A 20,305-nucleotide genomic window follows, 5' to 3' on the forward strand; every position below is an offset into this window, starting at 1 on the left:
CAAAGCTTGAGAGATTGGCTTCCAAGTCCCATTATTGCTTCCTAGATGGTCAGTGTGGTGGTACTTATTTTCAAATTCCTATAGCTCCTAGTGACCAAGATACCGACTACCTTTACATGCCCCTTTGGTACATTTGCCTATAGGAGTATGCTTTTGGTCTTTGCAATGCACCTGGTACTTTTCCAAGATGCATGATGTCCATATTTTGTGATTTTATTGAACATTGCATGAAAGTCTTTATGGATGATTTTACTGTGTATGGTGAGTCCTTTGATTCATGCTTGCATTCTTTAGATAAAGTGCTTGGTAGGTGCATTGAAAAGAAGCTTGTGCTTAACTTTGAAAAATGCCATTTCATGGTAGATAAAGGAATTGTTTTAGGCCATTTGATTTCTTCCAATGGCATAGAGGTGGATAAGGCCAAAGTAGATGTGATTGCTTCTTTGCCATATCCTGTTTGTTTGAAAGATTTGAGATCATTTTTGGACTGCAGGCTTTTATAGGAGATTTATAAAGGGGTTTAGTGAAATTGCTTTGCCTATGTCTAAACTCTTACAAAAAGATGTTGATTTTGTTTTTGATGATGCTTGCAAAGGAGTTTTGACACTTTGAAAAGCATGCTCATTTCCCTCCCATTCTTAAAGCCCCAAATTGGTCTTGCCTTTTGAGTTGTCATGTGATGCTTCTAATTTTGCTGTGGGAGCTATGCTTGGTCAAAGAGAGGGCAAGTTATCATATGTGATTGCTTATGCATCTAGGACCCTAGATTCAGCTCAGGTTAATTACACCACAACTGAGAAAGAGTTGTTTGCTATTGTTTTTGCACTTGATAAATTTAGATCATATCTTCTTAACTCTAAAGTTGTTGTGTACACTGACCATGCTGCTGTGAGGTACTTGTTTAAGAAGACAGATTCTAAGCCTCGCTTGATTCGATGGGTGATCTTATGCAAGAAAGAATTTGATGTGGAGATAAGGGATAGGAGTGGTTCTACCAATCAAGTAGCGGATCATTTGTCTAGACTACCTCATTTAAAGCTACTATGGTAAACTCTAACCCTACTATTCCTTGTGATTCATTTCCTGATGAGGCATTGTGTGCCATTTCATCTAAGCCTCCATGGTATGCCTCTTTTGCTAACTATATTGAGTGTGGAGTCTTGCCTCCTTGTGCTTCACGTTTTGCCATTGAAAAATTGAAAAGAGAGTCTAGATTTTACATTTGGGAACCACCTTTGATGTGGAAGATTTGTAGTGATAAAGTGATTAGGAGGTGTGTTTGATGATGTGTTGATGTGCCTTCTGTTCTTGAATTTTGTCACTCTCATGCATGTGGTGGTCATTTTAGCTCAAATAAGACAGCTAGGAAGGTTTTAGATTGTGGATTGTATTGGCCTAGCTTGTTTAAAGACTCTTATAAATTTTGTAAAGCATGCTTGAAATGTCAAAAGGTTAGTAGTTGGGGTAAGAGACATGAAATGCCTCAACAACCCATTTTATTTTGTGAGATTTTTGATGTTTGGGGCATTGACTTCATGGGTCCCTTTCCACCATCCTTTAGTTTTGAGTACATATTACTTGGTGTTGATTATGTTTCAAAGTGGATTGAAGCCATTCCTACTAGAACTTGTGATGCTAAGATTGTTTTGAAGTTTCTCAAATCTAATATTTTTTGTAGGTATGGAGTTCCTAAGGCCTTGGTAAGTGACCAAGGATCCCACTTTTGCAATAAGATGATGAAGGCTCTCTTGGCTAAATATGGGGTGCATCACAAAATCTCTACACCATATCATCCCCAAACTAATGGCCAAGCCGAAGTATCAAATAGAGAAGTTAAGAAGATCCTAACCAAGGTGGTGAACACAAATAGGAAGGATTGGTCTTTACACTTAGAGGATGCTTTGTGGGCTTATCGGACCGCTTATAAGACTCCCATTGGCATGTCTCCTTTTCGATTGGTATATGGAAAGGCTTGTCACCTCCCTGTGGAGATAGAGCATAGGGCCTATTGGGCCATCAAGAAACTCAACTTGGATTTCCATCTTTCGGCTAAGGAGAGATTTCTTCAAATGCAAGAACTTGAGGAGCTTAGGTTGGATGCCTATGAGTCTTCTAGGATCTATAAGGAGAAAACAAGGATCCTTCATGACAAGCTAATCTTGAGGAAAAAGTTCCAAGAAGGAGATCAAGTCCTCTTGTTCCAAACAAGGTTTATTCATAAGCATGCCAAGTTGAAGTCTAAGTGGGAGGGACCATATCTAGTGACCAAGGTGTTTCCCTATGGGGTTTTGCAACTCTTGAATAAAGCCACGGGTTCCACCATGCAAATCAATGGTCACCTATGCAAGCTCTACAAAGATGCCAAATCACTTCAAAAGGAGGAGGACTTCTCTCAACATGTTTTTGAACCACCATGATAAGGTTGTATCTCTCAACCTTGAGCTTTTACTTTCCTTTAATTGATATATTTAATGATAGGTATAGTTCAAGTGTGGGGGAGATGAACCTAGTAGGAAAATTAGAGTTTATTTGCTTTATTTGACTTCTTTGTTTTGTGTTTTAGTTTGAAAAAAAAAAATATTCCACCACACTTTTGTTATGCATTCATTATTGATCTCACCTTATTTTATCACTAGTCTATACATACATTGAGGACAATGCATGATTTAAGTGTGGGGGAGAGAAATAAACATTTTGTTTTGTTTGTTTGGTTTGAAAAAAAAATTTGTTTGTTTTTTGCAAAAAAAAATTAAAAAAAAATTTCTTTTGTTTTGTTTTGTTTGAGGTTACTTAATTACCTAGCTCTTGAATGGATATTTTGATTCTTGAGATGTGGTAATTTTTAGGATTGAATAGGTGTGAAGTGAACATTCTTTTACCTTGAATTAATGGATTAGAGTGGCATATTACCTTTCATGGAAGAGGCTAAACACTCATGTGTGATTAATTTCTTAGTGATGTTACCCTCTAGAATTTGTTTCACTTCTTAATTAAGACCACATATCTCGCACTTGTTTGATAGGAGATGAGAGATGGCATTCATAAAAAATAGCCAAAGCCAAATAGCCAACCTATTATCATTTATTATCCTTTGTTAGCCACTTTGAGCCTTTGGTTTGATTCTTAAAAAAAAAATATATTCACCCTATTTTTCCCCAAGGAATGCATGTTACACTTTTATATGTCTTTTTAATATTCATTGCATGTCCTAGATCAAATGAGTGGATGCCTATTATTATTTTTCTATCCATTATTCTTTATCCTTTATTGCTACACCATTACATCCATTACTTCCATTGTTTTCAAAGAGTTAGGGGCAACAAAAAAAAAACAAAGATAGATTTGAAAAAAAAAAATATATAGTAAAAAGAAAAGAAATAAAGTTGCTAGAAAAAGAAACAAAAAGAAGAAAAGAGGAAAAAAAAAAAGAAAGAAAAAAAAAAGTTGCCTAGCTCATCCATTCCATTTGTTTTATTATTTCTTATCATTTCTTTCCATCCTCATTGTGTTAAGGTGTTCACTCAATTGAGTTAGGTTATGCTTTGCATATTAAGGGGATATATCTTGATTTAGCATTATTTTGATGCTAACCCTTTTTTTTATATACATGCATTTCTTAGACATCCTTTCATTACCTATATCACAACCTAATAAAGTCCACTTGATTCTTGATTGCAAGTGCTATTTAGTGATGGAGATGTAGAAGGGTTACAAATATCATAGTAGGGTTTATCCTAAGAAATTTTGAGTGAAATTTAATACCTTATACACTTTGAGTGATGAGAGCAAACACTTAACCTAGAGAGGCTTACTCTTTGACATTGATTCTTGGTAAGGGTTTGTTTGTGATGTGCATAATTCTTTCCTAATTATTGCCACATTGATTGATAATTTGTAGAAGTTCATGAGCTAGTATTTTAGTGACTTGAAACAATGTTTTTCTCTTATTTCTTTGTCTTATAGTTTCTTTTGGGACCTTTTTCACTTGATTTTGCCCGGAGTGCAAAAGCTAAGTGTGGGGGAATTGATAGAACACATTTGTTACACTTTTATTTGTCAATTAGGACCATTTTATTAATTATTTATCACCTTCAAGTGCACACATTGCATTAGATTTGGAACTTTGCCTAAGTTTCTAGGTTCAGTGCACTAGGGGCATTTTGGTCCAAAAAATGAACTTTGAGAAAATGTACAAGAAAAATTGAAAAAGTTCATTTTATGTCCAGTTGATGAATGGTGAAATTATATTTTTAAAATTCATTTTAGTTTGGGAGTAATTAAATAAAAAGTCAACACTTTCTTAAGTGTCTTAGTTTGTCCTAGTTTTTGGTTTGCCTTTGTGTGAAATTTTTATATAATTTTGTGCAGCCTGAAACTTGTTTAATTTAATAAATTCTCCCTTCTAATTATGAATTTAATTCTGGACATGAATTAGATTTTATTATATCATATGCTATTTAATTGAATTATGTGATTTATGTGACATAGGTGGCATGTGACTTGTGCATCAATTGGGCAATTGAGGTCAACACTCCTTGAGGTCAATGGCTGATGGTTTGCACGTGAATTATGATTATTTTGAGGGATTAAATCAGCGAAAATGATGTGGATGACACATGGGAAAATTAGGCACACATTGGAATCATCTACAAACCAATAGGAAGTTGCCACCTTGCAAGTGTGACAAGGCTCCCATTTACATTTTAATTTCTTTTTTTTTATTTTAATTAAGCTTCAGCTGATGGGAGACACCAAGGAGCACGCCATTTTAAGCCCTAAATGGGATCCAACACATATCTCATTCATCTTCCACATTCTCTCTCTCTTGTTCATAGTGTTCTTCATTTTCTCTCTTTTGTTCTTCATTTTCCAGCACCCTAACCTCCATTTTCAGCCACCAAACCTCCACAAAACTCATACCATTCTTCTCCTCTCTTCATTTTCGTTCCATCCCTTCTATTTTCACAAGGATTGAAGCTCATTTCCATCATTCAAGAGCTATGGAGTTTGGCCTTCACAAGCAATCACTAGGGTTCTTGAAGATGAAGATTGGCTAAGTTTCTTTGTGGAATCCTAGAGAGATGAAGATGGAGGATGAGTCTTGAGCTTCAATTGGCTAAGTTCTTTTGTTTCCTATCCTCTTCTCTTTTTACTAGATGGTTAGATTCCTTAATCTAGGGTTTAATCATCTTAGCTTATAAATTCTAATTTGAATTTGATGTTGATGTAAAGAGAGAGGATTGTTTCATTTAATTTCTTCCTTGGACAGCCATGACTGAATTTTGCCACTCTTTGTTTGGCACATAATCTTGTGTTTTTCAATTAGTGAATTTCTTGTGTTAATATTGCATAATCTTGTGGTGTTAATGCTTGTGTTGTTGAGTAGCTTGACATAATCTTGTGGTTGCTCAATTTATGTGTTTGACCATGGCTGTTGAGAGAGGATTTTGAGTGAATCACTTGGGCTAATGTCTTCACCAATTGGTTAATTGAACTAGGGACTTTAATCTAAGACCTAGGGAGGTTAGCTAATTAGGTTAATTGGCTTAGGATAATTTTCTTAAGTCATGACAGCTTTAGTCAAGAGGAAAGGGAAGCTAAACTTAGCCTAATCATGAGAAGATAATGAGTCCAAAATCAACTAATCTCTAGGGTTCCATTATTGTAAAAAGGGAAGTTCATTTCACTCACTTTCACTAGCATTTTAATTACTTGCACATTAGGTAATTAGTTTAGATAATTAGCTAGGTAACTAAATTCCTACAAACTTTGGTTGATTTATTTCACTAGATAACTTTCAATTAGACTTAAAACCATTCTTTGGGAGATGACCTAGGGTTGGCCCTATATTGCATTAGGGTTAGCTTTAGTGTAATTTTGAGGATAAGCGACTAATTTCCTATCAATTGTCATTACACCTGTTGAACATAAATTAAACCTCTAAAAACTCAAATTCATAACTAATCATCCTTTAACAACTTAGGGTTTTGGAATATAATAATCTCTTACCATTAGCTATATCAAAATACCTAAACAACATTTATCTAACCTTAAAACACTGATTAGATTGTGACCTAAGGGTTGGGTATCTTTAAAAACGAAACTCTAGCTACACCTATCACAATATCTAGCTCAAAAGGAAGACTAGATAGTAGAGAATGATTAAATAAATTACCTTAATTAATAGGAAGCCCAAATCCATGCACAATCAAAGCCTTGGACCAAATATTAGTGGAGCATTCAATTTTTACCCATAGTATAACCAAAAACCCTCACTTTTGTTATGTCTTTTGAACAGAACCATAATTTCTAAAAATGAGTTGTATGCCTTGGCAAACATGCACATGCCGTGACATATGCTAGAAAAATTCGCTTAAACCCAATAATTTAAGCCCCAAACTTATTCAATACTTATTTTGAACCCCAAATAACCCTATTACATGATCTTTGGCCTAATTCAAATCATAATAAAGAGCCTTAGTAATTTATTAATATCCGTAAAGTTAAATCAACCATAAATCCTCACTTAAATCCTTAGATACACACATTTCATCGATTAAATCCTTAAGTATCCATATTTTCACATTTAAAATAATTTTTCAAATTAAATTCATTCAATTATCTACAACTTCCATGATTAAATCCCTACAAAAAATTTAGGATGTTACACAAGTTATCCAAAAGTACATGGGGAAATTATATTTAACTCTAAAACTACTATTGTTAAACTCTATTCACTTTATTTTTATATATTTCTGACCTCAAAACTTCTCAACAATTTTCCAAAAGAACTCTAAATTATACCAATCATTATTTTTTTACTTTAAAGTGCCCGTGAGTATGTTTAATAAGTCTGTAATATTTGATAAGCAAAGTTTTTAATCTCAAAATAACTAAAATAAATTTCCATTAGTTAGAATTTATTCTCTAAATTCAACTTAAATATAAATTGTTCTAGAGTGGTCTAAAGATAATCTCTACAGCTCTTAAAATTATCAGAGTTATCTAGAGTTCGTGAAAACTATTTTCTATCATCCTAATATAATTATAGAGTTGCATCTCAACAACTCGATAACTCTATCCAGTCCACATGAACTCTTCTCAATTTTAAATATACCTAAAACTAATGATCTTAGCTAAACTAAAAATTTTAAAATACTTACACTGTTTTAAAAAGCTTCAATCTAGCCTTTCTCTAAAAATGTATCCTTGCCTGCGACAACACATTCTTTCTTTTCTCTGTCGCGATTTCTCTCGAGTTGCTGTCGGATGCCCACAATGACGGCCTCCCATCAATTGGGTTTGAGAATGCAAACCAATGGTGGCCAAGTGCCCACCTTTGGATTGAATATTCTTCTCCTCTTTTTATTTAATTTTCTTTCCTTTTTTTTTTTTTAAATAATATTATTTTTTTATTTATTTCTTTCGTCCTTTTCTCTTTTTTTCTTTATCTCATCGTATCTTATTTTTCCTATTTTATTTTCACATTATATGTATATATATCAATTTCTTTTTATTCTTTAAATTCTGTAATATAATTTATTTATCATTAATTGAGGTTCTTTTAAAAGACTAAAAATTAAATCTTAACGTTAATTTTTAAATAAAAAAATTTCTTAAAAATTTCATATGTAACACCCTTAGGGAAAAAATGAATATATATATATATATATAATGTAGGATTCCTTTTGAAATTTTAAAAAATTCAAATGTTCTCTTGTATTTTGCATAAAATTGATTAAAATAATAAGTATTTAATTCTCGTGTTTAGGTAAAGAAATTGTGTTGCATATACCAATACAATAAATATATTTATTATACTAGTTCTTTTTATAATTATTACCATTTGTAATTTCAAACTTTAGCTTTTTTGTTTTATAATAATAAAGTTGTACTTGGTTACCTATCTCATTTTTAAGGCTACACGTGAGAAAGAAAGAGATATAGTAAACTTTTAGGAGAAAAAGAAAAGAAGGGAAGTAAAGTTTGCAACAATGAAGGAAAAAAAGAAAGAGTGGATATAAAATAATAAACAAATACTTCCTCTATTTAAAAATATAAAGCATTTTTTGAGGAGTTGATGTTAAAAAATGTAAGGTATTTTTAATCTCTTGAAGTGTAATCATTGCCTTTTTAAAAAAAAAAATGCTCCTATTGATAATGACTTTATATTTATTATAGGGTGTTTAATAGGGATAAATATGAAAAATATAGAGTTAGTTAAAAAGTAGGTAACTACTTTAAAGGGAGTGAGATTCAATTAAAAATATTTTACATTTTTAAATGAATAAAGTATGAAATAATGATGAATTTGCGATGAGAACGCATTATTGTAATCTTAGAAGAATCAATAGTGAGAAGTAATGTAATAAACTGTCAACCACTTGTCTTTCAACTTTTTCCCTATGAATAGCCAAATGATCAGTTAGAGAGGGTAAAAAAAAAATTACTGATAGATAGTGGGAAAAATCTTGGAGAGAAATGTGGGAAGAGATATGGAAGGACACATTAAGATCTTTTCCAAAAAAATTTCATATCTTTTCTTTGGTAAATATATCTTTTAATTAGTTTGAGATAAAGTGTTTATTTTTTAGCTAATGTCATTGTTTAGCCTCTATTAAAATCTTCTTAGATATTTATTGTTAATTATCCCAATGCTTTCATATGCATTTTAATCATAGAACCACAAACACCTTTAAGCTAGAATAAAATATTCCCTTTGTTTAAAAATATAAAATATTTTTTGAGAAGTTATGTGTTCAAAAATGTAAGGCATTTTTAGTCTTTTAATGTATAATTATTATATTTTTTCAAATGTGTCCTTATTGATAGTGATTTTATATTTATTGTAAGGTGTTTAATAAAAATAAATATAAAACGATAGGATTAGTTTGAAAGCAGGTAACTACTTTATTAAAAGTAAAATTTAATTAAAAATATCTTATATTTTTAAATAGAAAGAGTATAATTTTTGTCCTCTGTTATGTGATGATGATAAAAACTAAAGAACATGAAAGAAAATGAACAAATTACACACAGCTGCCCTATTCACATGCTAGGGATTATAATGTAATTTATACTTCTCATAATGTATACCTATATATATAGTAGTTGTATTCTTATGATAATCATAATTATTTATTTACCCTTTATTTATTCATTTAAAATTAATCTGTTATATGTACCAATGGTTTTAGTTTTAAGTAATAATTATTTATTTACTTATTTAAATTAATAAGTCATGTTTAGTTATTTCTATAATTGTTTGTTTATTGTTCTATGTACCATGCATTGTTTGCTTAAATTTATTTTTATTAGTTACTCCTCTAGATAAATAATTAGTATTTATTTCGCGTGCACATATTAATATGTTTTAATATTAGCAATAGTTATTTAAATTATGCATTGACTCATTGAATTTATCTTAGTTACTCAATTAATATTTATTTCTTCTTGTAATTATTTATACATATATATATATAATATATATTCATTGTTATTAATATTTAGTTTTAGTGGTATTTTTTAATTACTATGTCAATGTTTATTTTTGGTCTTATGAATATTATGATTAAAATTATTACTTTGATATATATATATATATATATATTCAAGTGAATTCCTTTTATGGAAGAAGATCCAAAACAAATCAATGAAATTCCTAATCAGGAAGAAGATTTAGGTGAAATAAACTATTTTGTGGATCCACTCAAGGGATGTCTTGGTATAGTTTCTTATGATAAAATATGGTTGATTTAGTAATGTTTATTTCCAGTTATTTAATAATCATTTTTACAATTGTTGGCTAATGAAATTGGTTATTCATGTCATGCTTTTGATTATTAAAAAAAACTTTTCTACACTTAAGGTAGCTGAACCATTATTAGTTCTTATGTAAGATCTTACTGAGAATTAAAAAAAAAAATTCTTATTTGATTATCTTCATAATGTGTCTAGATGTCAACTGAGAGGATTTTCACAAAGATCGATAAGATAGCAATTATAATGTCAAATTATCGTCCAGTCCAGGTAATAATGGACACTGGCACCCACTATGAGACCATTTGCATTCCTCCACTACCACCCATTCCAGACCAGATAGTACCTCCCACTCCCTCTCATTCATTACGCGTGTCACTTTCCTTACCAATGTTAGTACCTTCACTAACACTAACCTTAGCCACACCTTCACTTGCTATGTTGCTGCCGCCACCACTCTTTGTGCCACTGCCACCACTCTTCAAGCAACCACCACCTCCTTTTATACCTTTGCTATTGTCACCTTTTTATATGCAACCCACTCCGATGCAAATGATGCCTTCAAACATGCCCAATGGGCATAATTAGATATTTTAGAAATATATGTGTGGGACTTTTTGTGTGTGTATTATATTAGGGGATACTTTGATATATTTTGGTTGTGTAAGTACAAAATCCCCTTCTCCCACACTTATTAGGAATGCTTAGGAAATTCTTACAAGTTAACCTAATATAACTTAGTTGTATAGCAAACAAATATATACATATATCTATATGATATTATCTAAATGTGTGCAGGACTAGTTCTTCATAACTTAGTTATAGTTTAATTTTTTTATTCATTCAAATGTGGTATTACTTAAAAAAATGTGTTTGATTCCCTTAACTCTTAGATAAATTAAATAATAATAATAATGTAAAAAAATTCCAACCTCCTAAACCACTTAAATCATCCCGGGGGGAGGGTTATATTATATCCTACTTATTTAATCTCATTCAAACTTATAAATTTCTCATTCAGAAAAAATATGTCTTGAAATCAAATCTTTAAAATTTATTTCATTGTGAGTAATAACTACTTATTCAATAATTACATGATAAATTCAAATTATCATGGAATAATTTCTTCTTAATATTAATTAAGTCCTAAAACTTTAGATATTATAATTTCTTGAAGCCCAAATTGTCTTAAGCTATCTTAAATGCGATGTTATCTTGTCCTTAAGCCTAAAAATTAATTCTGAGGAACTTCCTAGAAATGGAGGATATTACATTACACTACAAGACCCAAAAGAATGAATTGAAATTATCTTTTATATAAAATGACCATAATGACCTTTATTTATTTAAAAAGAAAAGGCCATCATAAAGAACAGTTGTTAGAACACCACTATTGGCCACTAATGCCTTATTAGTGATGGCAACCACTCGATCGCCACCAATAGTGGCTGGATAATTATGGATAATTAAATTTTTGAAGGTAGTCAAGGAAGGTTTGAACCCATGTAATTATAATGTAAAATTTTTTTATATAATAAGCTTTGTTTCCAAACCTCTTAATTATTACATTACTTATTAATCGCATAACTTGTTAATTTCTCAACATGACATGTTAACTATTAACTTTATTTATTAAATTCATGATTCCTTAACTGAATTGCATTACTAGTTAATTGCATAACTTTACTTGTTTATTCTTCAACATGACTTGTTAAACATTTAACTTTGATTTACTTGTTAAATTTATAACTCCCTCAACTGACTACATTACTTATAATTACGTAACTTTACTTGTTAATTTCTCAATAGGACTTATTAATTGTTTAACATAATTGTCAAATCTGTGGCTCCCTCAAAATTTTTTGTGTGTGTGTGTGATAAATCTTGTTTCCAAACCTATTGATTATTATGACAAGATGTGGCTTGTTAAAAGCCTAATATAACTTGTCATTTCTTTAATTTTGCTTGTTAATATTATATTTGTTTTATGTGGATATTGCCCCCCTCTCTCTCTCTCTACATATATATATATATATATATAATTGAGTATTTAGTTGCTGAATGTTGATAAAGGAGACCCAACTATCATCACTTTTGTTATCTAACAAATTTAATTTTTATGTAAATTATATGTTCAATTTAACAAGTGACAATATGCAACTAACAAGGGTTGTTGAGGAATTAATAAGTAAAGTCAGACAATTAACAAATAACTTAGTTACAAAATAACAAGTGTTTTTACAAAATTAATAAATAAAGTTGGAAAAGTACCAAATAATGTAGTTGAGTATAAGGAGTTATGGATTAACAAGTTTTATTATGAAATCAACAAGTAATGTAATTCATTGAGGAAATTAACAAACAAAGTTACACAATTAATAAGTAATGCAATAATTAAGAGGCTTGAAAACAAAGCTTTTTACGCATTAGATGATTAAATAGGTTCAATGGCTTGTTGGTCCTTAGCCTTTGATAAACAAAGAGATCAAGAGTTCAAACCCACTTTGGCTGCATAGAATTAAATTCTCCACACTACCACTTGTGATGGTCCAATTGGAGCTCCAACAACGTAAGTCTAGTGACTACCATTGCAGGTGATGGTGTTCTAGCAATAATAGCTAGTGGTTTTTTCTTTTTTCTTTTTAATAAATCAAGCGCATTTGGGCCATTTCATATACAAATAATTTCAATTCAGTATTTTGGTCCTCTAGTGTAGTTTTAGGCTTTGTTGCGTTTAACTTATAAATAAGTTACATACCTCGTCCTTAAATGAAATTCTCTCAATTTCTTTGTTGGCTTTAACTAATAATTGAAATAGTTTTTTTTCGGCCAACAATAATTGAAAGAGAAATTTGATCAAAGATATACTCCCAACTAATATATATATATATATATATATAATAAGGAACACAAAATAAACATGGCCTTCAATAACGACAACAACTAATCATTAAGTGAAGTCGGCCAATTCATTAAATTTTAATCAGAAAAGATTGCATGGTCTTTAGATGCCACTTCCTTGATCAGTCTCCTTATGCTCTTTGTGGCTTGATAAGAGATAGTCATGGGAGATGCACTCCTTAAGGTATGTAGTTCTTAGTGATGTTTCATTTTGTTTCCTTTCCTAAATCGAAAGAAATATTATCCAAATAAAACACCATTTAATAAATATTCATAAAAACTACATATCCCTTTTTAGTTGGCCCAATTAAAACAATTGTTCTTTTGTTGTGTTGAAATACGATGCTATTATTTTACTATCAATTAAATTATTTAAATAAATTCTATAAATATCCTTTTTGACTTCATTTTAATATTTTAAAACATAAAAATAGCCATGTGAGGCTGACGTAAGTGACAAGGGTTGGATAGGGTATAGCCAGAGATCAATGGTTCAAAAAAATTTTATTGTACACATGTATTTTTTTTGTCAAAGATAATTTTATTTAAAAATATAATTAAATATTAAATATAGATACATTTTTAGCCATGACTTAATGGTTTAGATTTTACTAATGTAAAGTTCAAAACTTGTGTTCGTGCAAAATGTAATTGGTCCAAGCCCAAAACTTATAGGGTGAGCGAGCAATGGAAATGTAGAAAGAAAGATACTTCTAATTAGATTGATAATATTTAAATCTAAATCAATCATATAAACTATATGAAAAAAACAATAATCATGAAACTCACTTGTTTGAGATTTTCAAACCTAGCCGCATTCTTCTTCTTGTTTTTTTTTTATTGAGCATTGGTGTCATCTAATTTAAAATATGGTCACACTATTAGAAAAATTGAATTTAGCGAGGGACGAATCCCTCGCTAAATGCTATTTTTCATAGCTAAATTATATTTTAGCTACAAATTTTATCCCTCGTTGAATTCATAACTAAAAAGGGCTCTCTAAATTTAGCGAGGAATTGTATTTCCCTCACTAATTAGTGAGGGATTTAGCGAGGGACTGAATCCCTCGCTAATCCCTCGCTAAATATGCTTATATTTTAAAAATAATTATGCCACATCACCCGCCATGTGTGATGTCAACTTGTGACATGTCATCAATAACCTCATGTTTGTCAACCACCATATCGCCTACCATCTCGTGCCTTATCACCCACTACATGTGCAACAACTCATGGACACGTTATTGTCTACCTTGCGCCATATCACTTACTTCTTACCATATCATATATCCATCATGTTTATGCCAAAACTAAGGTTTGAACCCTTAACCTTATACCTTCCAAGCTTTAAGCTCTCCTTCTTTGCTAGTTAAACTGAAAGGCACCTACAAACATTATATGATAAAATTATATATATATATATATATATTATTTAACTACATAAATATATTAAATAATATATTATAAAATACACACATATACATATTAAATTTTATTTTCAATTATTAATATATTAAAAATATTTATATTTTATTTAAATTATTCTTTATATTATATTTTTAATAAAATATTATTTACTAATGAAAATCAACTTAAAATAATAAAATATTAAATAATTTTATTATGAATATTTTAGTTAATTTTTAAATTTAATTATTATTTTTAAATGAAAAATAATTAAATGTATAATTAAAAAGTCATTGTCAGAAGGTATTTTTTTTGTAGTAATTAGCTAGAGATAGAATCCCTCACTAAATCCCTCGCTAATTATCTTATTTTAGAGAGGGATTGACAGTTTTTCGCTATTTTCCTCCCTAATTCTTTTATTTTAGAGAGAGATTGATAGTCTCTCGCTAATTTTAAGTCAAGCTACGAAATCAACATCCCTCGTTAATTTTCTCGCTAACTTGATATTTTAGAGAGAAATAGATGATCCTTCGCTAATTTTCTCGCTAATCTGCATTTTTCTAGTAGTGTCAGGCATTAATCGTTCGTACCTCTTGTAATAGGAATTTGAAGTTTGATTAACCACATGTAACACCCTAAATTTTATACTGATTTTTTACAAATTCATAATTCATTAAATCAAAGTAAAGTTATTAAACACTTATCATAATAGAAAAAAATCTACTATGATAATAAAGGGTAAAATGTACTTTCTAAAAACACTACCATGATAAATAAAGGATTTATCATGGTAGAGAGAATTTAAATTATTATTTTGAAATCCTACCATAGTAAAAAAAAAATATAGCTTACCATGGTAATTAAGAAATAAAACCATTCTTATTAAAAAAATTCCCATGGTATAAAGAGATTTCATTACATAAAGACTTTTCACAAATAGAATACTATGGTGGAAAGGATTTACTAAGATAGAAAGAACCAAACATTGTCAAGATAACTCTACCCTAGTAATTAGAAATATTTGTATTAAAGTATATCTACTGAATAAATATGTAAAAACTCCACGTATCATTGAAAATCATAATACTTTTAAAGCATGGATTTAACCATCATTTTCAAATCCGGCCGAACAATGTTTTTCTCGACACATTGTTGCAATCCAACCAAAGTTCTCTCTTTGGCAAGTACTTGATCACCACATTACAATAACAATTATCACATTTCAATACTATCTCAATATAACTTCCAATAATACATTGATAGTCATTCTAATCAACTAAGGTTATAAAGGGTAGATAGAAATCTTATAACGAGTAGGTGAAATATATTTTTTTTGGCCAAACAACAAGTAAAATATTCAATCACAATATAAAGTCTAAACTATGATCATGAGGGGCAAACAAATGTCTTATATTACCAACAGATGAGAGTTAACCAAAATAATGAGTTTATATGCTCAATAAATTAGAAGATGCTTAGGTTGCAAATATAGATATAACCAAACAAAAATAGGTCACATAGGCCCGATGTATCACCACAAACCAAGCTACTCTTTTGGCGCTTATCCAGCTATTTTTTTTTTGTAAAAATGTTAAACCACAGGAAATGAGACACAGATTTTAATAACCAAAATTAACATGCAATGATACATGTAATGTAACTAGCTATGCGATTTCTAAGTGGACATATAAGAATATTTTCTAAACATATATTTTGCAACAATCCAAATAATAAATATTTTGCATAAATATACCTTATATTCCTCTATACGCTGTGCTCAAAACCAAATCATTCGATTAAAGGTGAATCAATCCAAGCTAATAGCCATTTATTGGATTCAATGAGGACTTATCACGTAGTAAGTAACCTCTAAATAAAATTTCAAACAACACATTTCAAACCCAACAAATCATGTAAGTAAAGTGTATCTGAATAAGAAAAACTTATCCAAATAAATTTTCATACTTTTGAACACATTATGTCATATCAAACATAATATATATAAATATTATCTCACTTGACAATAAACTTTTCAAACAATAAAGACATGCTTTCTAAATAAAATATGATTTTCTAAAATAATAAAGGGTTAAAGGACAAAAGTGCCCTATAACTTTTTCTCCAAAAATGTTTGGAATTCTAGACTTATTTTGAGCATTTTTGCCCTAAAAGTTTCAAAAAAAGAGCGTTATTGCCCTGTCATTAAATATTAAAAACGTTAATCATTAAACTGAAGTTTGACTAAGAATATTTTTATATTTTGTCCTTTCTTTTGTATTTAATCCTTGATTCGCTCTCTAATGAATTCTTAATTTTTCTTCCTCCAACGAATGAAAATGAGGACAGAAAAGTGCAAAAATGAAGAAAGAAAAAATAGTAAAATACCCCGGTCAAACTTCAGTTAAAGATCAACATTCTCAATATTTAATGGTAGGATAAAAATGTTCTCTTTTTGAAACTTTTAGGCCACAAATGTTCCAAAAAAAGGTTTAGGATGCTAGGCACTATTGGAAAAAAAGTTCCAAAGCATTTTTACTCTTTAACCCAATAATAAAATCACACATAATTAATTACAAAACATGCACAGATAAAAAGGTTATATTGTGGCTTGGTCAACAAGTTTCACTTCACAACATCTAGTACATCACACTCTTTGTCAACACATTTTACACAAATTTTTCATAATGCATAATATTAGTCTCAAGTTTGAAATCAATAAATGACTCTAATTATAGAGTTAAAAAGTCTAGGCATAAACCTATAATTAATGCTAATTTAAGGTTAGCATCATATTTAACCTTTCCACACTTCTTTATAAAATTCTCACATACTAACAAGCTATAATTAATTCTCAATTCACTTTTAACATCACAATTTCACCCTTCCATTTTCATAAATTCGTCCAAAAAAAATCAAAAAAATAAAAAATTGTACTCAAGCCTTAAATCACCATTTCCAAATTTTAGAAATATTTAGTTATACTCAAACAAACATGAGTCATCAGAAAATATCCCAAAAATTTGAAAACCTATCAAGCCCTAATTTCGAATGCATTATTACTTTTGTTGGGCAAATGCACCATTACTTGATTAATGATAATTCATAAAAATTGATCTATCAAATATATTTATAAAATTGCAACAATTTGTTAATTTTAGAATGCAAAAAATTTAAAAATTATAACTATTTTCAATTTCAACGTTCAAAAGAACTTTAATTTTTTTTTAAATATCCATACCAATGATATATCCTGGGATTTGTTTTTTTAAGGGGGAAAAAACGCGACTATCGGGCATGTTCCCCTTGTTCTAATTAATAACAATATTTTAATAATACAAAAGAAAAGGAAATATCAGTGAGGGCAATTTGATTGCATACTACAGCCAAAAAAAATATTTTCCCATGTGCTACATTTTCAAAAATATTTTCTCGTATATTATAAATTTAAAAATTGATTTGATGTATATTGAGTTTGAAAATTTTTTTTAATATAAAAGTATGAAACTTGGCTTCAATAAAGCCAAGTTCTATACTTTATTTAAAAAAAAAAAGTTAATGTGATAAACTAACAGTCTCCTCTATTCTTTTTCTTTACATGAATAATTATCTATTTCTCCTTATGTTTTATTATATTGTTCAATATCTTGAAAAATCTGAAGGTATTGTCACTTTCTACTTAGACTAATACGAATTTCTACCTTGTGTGATTGTTATCTATGCAGATTTAAATAGAAATTTTATATTTAAAATATTTCATTTTAAATCTGACATTTAAAATTCATGTGTTTAAAATTATTTATTTGGATAATTTAAAAAGTTTCAAATGAAAGAGAAAGATAAGTTGATATTTAAAACAAAAATAAAAATTAAAAGTGATGTATTAACTTTTGTTTCTTAATTGATGAGAAACAAGAAATAAAGATAAGAAGACAAGAAAACATCAATAATAAAAATATGAGAATGAAATGTTTGAAATAATTGAAATTTTAATTGACAACGGTATGAAGGAAATTTAAAGTTACAGGAAAAATATAATAAAAAATAGATAACTTTGGATTTGAAACTTAAATTTTTGTGTACTAAAAAAAAGAGATTTGATCCAATTCAAATTTTTATTAACCCAAACATACTTGTGTAAACTTATTAATCCAAATTTCTCATGTTTTTATTATTGATATCTCCATATTTTCTTATCTTCACTTCTTGTTTCTCATCAATTAAAAAATAAAAGTTAACACATCACTTTTAATTTTTGTTTTTGTTTAAAATATCAATTTATCTCTCTCTTTCATTTGAAACTTTTTAAATTGCCCAAATAAAAAAATTTAAACACATGAATTTTAAATGTCATTTTTAAAATGCGATATTTTAAATATAAAATTCATATTCAAATTCTCATAGATAACAATCATAGACGGTGAGAGTTTGTATTAGTCTGAGCCGGAGGTGATAATACCTCCAAATTTTCTAAAATATTGAACAATAAAATAAAAAATAAGAAGAAATGAATAATTATTCATGCAAAGAAAAAAAAGAAAGAGAAGTCTGTTAGTTTATCATATATAAAACTTGACTTGATTGAAGTCAAATTCTATAGTTTTATATGAATTTTTTTTTTGAAACTCAATAAGTATCAAACCAATTTTTAAATTTGTAGTACATGGAAAAATATTTTTAAAAATGTAACATATGGGGAAATAATTTTTAATTTTTTTGCTGTAGAATTGCAGTCAAATTGCCATTAGGGAGAGTAAATGCTGACTTGAAAACTTGGGGGAAAAATTGCTGACTTGAAAAGATACGACATTATCCATCTAGCGAACACAGTTGGTGAGCGCTCTTGCTGCTCAATCTCAGCCTTTCATTTTATTTTAAAATGTTTTTTATCGTTCATTTAAATAAATTTTTTAAATATTTTGTTTATTAATATAAAAATTATAAAAATTTTAATCTTAAATTTGAATTATTTTTTTATACTTATCAGTGAATGAATACCATAGTGCTTATCATCTCCAAGAGACTTGAATTATCAAAATTTCAAAATTTTTATTTTATATTTATTAAAATAACAAAATTATAAAAAAATTTAATAAATTTATTTATTATCAATTTAGTGAGTATAGATTTAATGTAAATTATCAAATTTAAAATTAATTTTTTTTATAATTTCATAATTTGACTATTCACATATACATAAGACAGTTTAAATATAATTTAAATAACCTAATTTAATATTAAAAATTTAAAATTTTAAAAATTAATCATTTAAATATAATATAGTCCTAATTCAATATTAACATTTTTCACAATTTTTATATCAATAAACATAATGTTTAAAAATTAATTTAAATGAATGGATGAGATCATTTTAAAATAAAATAAAAGGCTCAGATTGAACCACGCTTAATGAGCATGTGATGCTTATCACAATTGATGAGCGGCGAATGTGGACGCGCCACATTCCTAGGTTGCTCCCACCCTTATGTTTCTTCGTGTCTCTTCTTTTTTGTATCATCCTCCGTATTTTAATATCTGACTTAACTAGATTTTACCCGGTATGATGCACGAGATATTAGACAAGGGAAAAAGTGAAATATTTTAAGAAGTGTGATTTTTTTTATTGTGTTAAAGTTTTTTTAAAAAATTTAAATTAATTATTTTGCCTCTTATTTCTATTTTTTAAATTCAATCAATTTAAAAAGGTTTAACCTCACTTTTTAACATTTAAAATCAAGTCTGACAAAGTTTTTCAAGTTATAATTCTACAACAATGATAGTGTTATAATTATAAGTTGCAAAATATAATTTTATAAAAGTATAAAAATTTATTTTATTCTATAATTTATTATCTTGTTCTTACTCAGAATAAAAACAATAAAATATTTTATTTAGAATTTATAATCATGCGTTAAATTAATTTAACACAATATTTTTTTATAGGATTGCACACTTATCTTTTTAATAAAATCTGTATAAATTAAATTTTTTATTTTATTGCTGGTTCACACCCACTATTTTTAAAATACCCATAATCTAATTTTTCATTGTTTGTCTTTTGCATTTTTTTTGGCGGACTTCCCATACATTTTGCTTTACAAAAATGAAAAGAAATGCTTAACTTAAATGATGGAAAAAATGACCGGGCTAATTTTTTTGAGACCCACGTAAAAAAGTAAAAATAAAAATTATATACAAATCTCATAAAGTAAAATTATTTATAAATGAAGTTTACTAAATTT

Source organism: Prosopis cineraria, unplaced genomic scaffold (assembly GCF_029017545.1).
Source record: "Prosopis cineraria cultivar Desert tree isolate PC_DT_omini unplaced genomic scaffold, ASM2901754v1 PC2, whole genome shotgun sequence".
NCBI lineage: Eukaryota > Viridiplantae > Streptophyta > Magnoliopsida > Fabales > Fabaceae > Prosopis > Prosopis cineraria.